Genomic DNA, 5344 nt, shown 5'->3' on the forward strand with positions numbered 1-5344 from the left:
TGGTGATAGTGATAGTAGTGGTTACAGTGGTGGTTGTGGTGGTGGTGATGGTTGTGGTGGTAGTGGTGGTTGTGGTGGGTTGGTGGTGGAGGTGTAGTGGTAGTGGTGGTGGTGATGGTAGTGTGTAGTGGTGGTTTGGTGATAGTGGTGGTAGTGATGGTAGTGGTGGTGGTGATGGTAGTGGTGGTGTGATGGTAGTCGTGGTTGTGGTGGTAGTGGTTGTAGTGATGGTGTGGTTGTGGTGGTGGTGAGGGTTGGTGGTGGTGGTGGTGGTGGTGGTGTGTAGTGGTTGTGGTGATGGTTGTGGTGATAGTCGTGGTAGTCGTGGTGGTGGTGGTGATAGTGGTGGTGGTTGTGGTGGTAGTGGTGGTGGTGATGGTAGTGGTGGTTGTGGTGATAGTGATGGTTGTGGTGGTGGTGATGGTTGTGGTGGTGGTGATGGTTGTGGTGGTAATGGTGGCTGTGGTGGTGTGGTGATGGTAGTGGTGGTGGTGGTAGTGGTGGTGGTGATTGTAGTGGCGGTTGTGGTGGTAGTGGTGGTGGCGATGGTAGTTGTGTGGTGGTGGTAGTGGTGGTGGTGGTGGTGGTTGCGGTGGTGGTGATGGTGTTAGTGGTGGTGGTGATGGTTGTGGTGATAGTGGTGGTTGTGGTGTTAGTGGTGGTTGTGGTAATTGTTGAGTAGAAATTGGTGATGGTGGAAATGGGTAGTGGAGGAAATGGGTGAGTGGAAATGGGTAGTGGAAGAAATGGGTGATGGTGGAAATAGGTGAATTTGATCAGTGAAAATGGGTGAATGGAAATGGGTGGTGGTAGTGGAAATGGGTCAGTGGAAATGGGTGAAAGTGGAAATGGGAGAGTGGAAATGGGTGATGATGAAAATGGGTGTTGTTGGAAACCAGTGATGGTGGAAATAGACGAAATTATTTTTTTTAATTTGAAAGTCAGTTTTTTTAAATTTAAAAGTCAGTTTTTTAAATTTGAAAGTCAAGTTTTTTTTATTTGAAAGTCAGTTTTTTTTATTTGAAAGTCAGTTTTTTTTATTTGAAAGTCAAGTTTTTTTTATTTGAAAGTCAGTTTTTTTTTTATTTGAAAGTCAGTTTTTTTTATTTGAAAGTCAGTTTTTTTTAATTTGAAGTTCAGTTTTTTTTTTTATTTGAAAGTTAAAAGATGTAGAATGCCTAGTGACACTATAATACACGCTGGTGACTCAACCATAAAACCATCTGACTCCTTAAAGAACTTGGGTGTCTTCTTTGATAAACACATGCTGTTCGACACACACATAACAGAAATGACTAAGAAAGCCTTTGGCGTTTTGATGTTCATGAATAGAATAAAAGCGTTTTTCAGTAGTAAGGCCAGAAAGATTGTTATTCAAACACTTGTTCTCAGTCTTTTGAATTGATATGGGGTACTACAAATAAGTCACAACTAAAAGAGTCCAGAAATTATATAACTTCTCTGCTAAAGTGGCTGTGGGTGGAAGATCATGCTTCCCCTATCCTAGAGGAACTAAAATGGCTAAACATAACCAAAACAATTCAATATGAACATTGTACATTCATGCACAACATAGTATCACATAGATATCCTAACTGGTTATTCAAATTAATCAGAGAAACACGAGCCAACAAAATAATTTCTACACACCAAGAGCTAACACTGACTACGGCCAGAAATCAATGTTTATTAAAGGGCCACGAATATGGAACGCCTTGCCTCAAGAAGTTAAAGATATAACAAATGTCCACACATTTAGAAGAAGCCTCAGGGATCACATGCTGCACCATCATCTTCCTCTTGCATTCTAATATCTGTTTATCTTCTTGTTTATACTTATTTTTTATTTTATAGTTTTACTTATTGGTTTTTTATGTCCTACCCGTAAATTTATTGCTTTAGAATTTTATTTACTGTTTTTAATCTCTTTCTTTGAGTTTTTACTACTTCAAGTTTTAATCTTGTATTTGTTTCACTTCTTATGTGTAAACTTTACCACTCATGTGAACTTGACTCATTATTCTTTTGTAGCCCTGTCGCTGAATTTAGTATATACATGTGAGAAAAACCATTGTAATAATGGAATATGGCAATAAATTCTGAAAAAAATTCTAAATTCTCTCTCTCTCTCTCTCTCTCTCTCTCTCTCTCTCTCTCTCTCTCTCTCTCTCTCTCTCTCTCTCTCTCTCTCTCTCTCTCTCTCTCTCTCTCTCTCTCTCTCTCTCTCTCTCTCTCTCTCTCTCTCTCTCTCTCTCTCTCTCTCTCTCTCTCTCTCTCAACAAACCATTCTATACGTAACTCCAACTTTTCTACATTTACTCTCTCTCTTTCTCTATCCTCTTTCAACCACCCCCCCCTTTTCAAACCCTAATCTTTCTCCTCCTCTAGTCCCACTCTCACTTCTCTCTCCTCTCCTCTTTCTCTCTCCACCACCACCACCACCACCACCACCACCACCACCATTACATCAGACACACGTTCCAGCTGCCCAGCTAAGCGAGTTTTATCCTGCCACTAATCTTGGCAGTGCTTAAAATCAATACCCAGCACTACAAGATATATTGACTTTATATTGGCTTCAGTTTACGAGAAGAGAGAGAAGGAGTGGAGGTGGAAGTGGAATGGGAGGAGGAGGAGGAGGATTAAAAGACGGAGTGGATGGAGGAAAATCCACTAACAAGGAGGGGAGATTAGGAGGAGGAGGAATATACTAGAGAAATAGGAAATATAACACTATTTAGAGTAAAGAAGGGAGTTTTAGGAAGAGGAGTAGGAGCAGGAGGAGGGAGGAGGAGGAGGAGGAGAGAGGAGGAGGAGGAGGAGGAGGAGGAGGAGGAGGAGGAGGAGGAGGAGGAGGAGGAGGAGAAACATAACAGAGAAGGAGGAGGTACCGTACATTTTATGGTAGGGAAGAAAGTTTTAAGAAGAGGAGGAGGAGGAGGAGGAGGAGGAGGAGGAGGAGGAGGAGGAGGAGGAGGAGGAGGAGGTGGAGGAGGAACATAACAGAGAAGGAGGAGGTACTGTACTGTTTATAATAGGAAAAAAAATCTAAAAAGAGGAAGAGGAGTAGGAGGAGGAGGATGAGGAGGTGAAACATGAACATACTAGAGAATACTTTAAATAATAACAAGGAAAATACAAGGACTAATGAATGCAAGCGAGAGAGGATACTAGGAAGCAGGAGGGAAAAGAACTAAGAGGGTGTGGCTAGGAATGTATTAGGGAATGTCTTCTAGTTGAGGTTACACGACGTTTTACGGTTCTAGGAGGCAGACTAACTACATTTCTACAGTACCAGCAGGAGAAACAGTCTTGAGAACCCGCCTAATCATCTCTATGGCCTTTGAAAGTAGTCGTGATCAGAAGCTGAACATTTCAAAAGGCTCTAGTTGAAGGTACACAGATTTCAAAGGGTGTTTTTACCATCCTTATGACAGATTAACAAGATTTCTATATTATAAACAGGAAAAACACTCGTGAGAACATGGCTATTCTTCTCTGTGACCTTTGAAAACAGTCATGGTGAGAGAGCAGAGCACTTTCAAATTATGTAGGTTTTTAAGAGTGTTTTTAACGTTTCTAGTGATAGACTAACAAGATTTCTTCATCATTAAGAAAAGAAACACCCATGAAAAGCAGGATGATCACCTCTGTGGCCTTAGAAAACAGTCGTGATGAAGTTACAAGGGGCTTTGAAGGTGCTTTTTACGGTTCTAGTGACAGATTAACATTATTACGAACATAAGAAACACTTTAGAAAAATAGCAGATCATTTTTGTGGCCTTTGAAAATAGTCGAAGTGAGAGAGCAAAGCGTTTCCAAATGCGGGCTGAGGGAGCAGGAACAAGTAAAGTAAGGAGATGGATAGAGGGAATGGCCTGTGGAGGAAAGATACTGAGCAGTGTTTTGAAGGGCTTAGATGCTACAAGTAAAGAAGAAGATAGAGGAATAGTGGTGGATGTTTTTGTATTATTTGAAAGATTTGGTTGGCAAAATAACAAGAAACAAGAGATGGACAAAATAGTAAGTAAGTAAGCGCGTATGGCGGAGAGATACATAGAGGGTAGTATTTGCCAGATTGCTACCAGGAAGGAGGTAACAAACAAGACAGAGTAATGTCACAAAAACATAAAGCACAATATTTACTGAAGTGAATAAGAAGACAAGTTTTAGAAATGCAAGTTTAAGCATTACAAGTATGGCAAAATAGTAATATCATAGTTAAGATATACTTAAGATAATTATAAGGCACTCTCTCTCTCTCTCTCTCTCTCTCTCTCTCTCTCTCTCTCTCTCTCTCTCTCTCTCTCTCTCTCTCTCTCTCTCTCTCTCTCTCTCTCTCTCTCTCTCTCTCTCTCTCTCTCTCTCTCTCTTTTTTTTTTTTTTATTTAAACAAAACTTTATACAAAGGAACATGTACCCAAAGGCGCACTGTCGTGTGCTACCTATTCTAAGGGTACTACAATCTATTTCTCTACAATATTTACAAGACTTAAAATAGATAATATACAAGATGGTCAGCATGTAAATGGAGCACTATTCGTTTCACTTCACTAGCACTATTCACGCACTGCACTACACTGAGTGTCACGTCACAAAGAGTGTCAGAGGAGTTGGCAGTGTCTGTCTCCACTTATGTGCCATCAGTTTGACACTGTGTGTTCATCTCCTGGACGTGAGGCACCGCGGCCGTGAACAAGTTCCACATCCTGGAGACGCGTCCTGCGAAGGTGCGTTGATGCTGACACCCGTGGGATCGCGGCACCTCTACGGCGTCACCACCATTGAGCACCGTTCTCGTGCTCCGTGCGGTGACTCTTAGAGGATGACGCAGCCCTGCCAGATGTGGCACTCTTTGCACCTGTGCCTTATGGAACACTACGATCGCCGCCACGTCTCTGCGGTGTTCCAGTGAATCAAGGGACGCTCAGGCTCTGGGTGAGGTGGTAGTGCAGCATCTACTAGCCGTATGGCGCGGCGTTGGATGCTGTCCAGTCTCCTTCTGTGTGTGGCGGCACAGGACATCCAGGAGAGAGCTGCGTATTCAAGGTGGGGCCGCACCTGTGCCTTGTACAGCAGCAGTCTCCCTTCCTGTCGAGGAAACTGGCGATCCTTCTGAGAGCGGAGATCCTGTGAGAGGCTTTCTTGGCAATGGTTTTGACATGCCTGTCAAACCTCAGCCCTCGATCCACCTCCACTCCAAGTATCTTGACGTCATCTTGGAGTGGGAGAGCAGCAGCGCCAAAAGACAACTTTCCTGCCATTGCTGCCATGGCGGCTGGGGACCGAGAGACAACCATTGCTTGTGTCTTCTCCGGCGCGAATGTCACTTGCCATCGAGCAC

The 5344-nt window shown here is 43.0% G+C and overlaps 1 protein-coding gene across 4 annotated transcripts in view; it reads left to right on the forward strand.

Moving 5' to 3' along the window:
* The window catches only part of LOC123498903 (neurensin-1-like), a 379401-nt gene that overhangs the window by 338704 nt on the left and 35353 nt on the right, over positions 1 to 5344 (forward strand). The gene's annotated exons all lie outside the window — the stretch shown is intronic.

This window comes from Portunus trituberculatus, chromosome 48 (genome assembly GCF_017591435.1).
Source record: "Portunus trituberculatus isolate SZX2019 chromosome 48, ASM1759143v1, whole genome shotgun sequence".
Lineage (NCBI taxonomy): Eukaryota > Metazoa > Arthropoda > Malacostraca > Decapoda > Portunidae > Portunus > Portunus trituberculatus.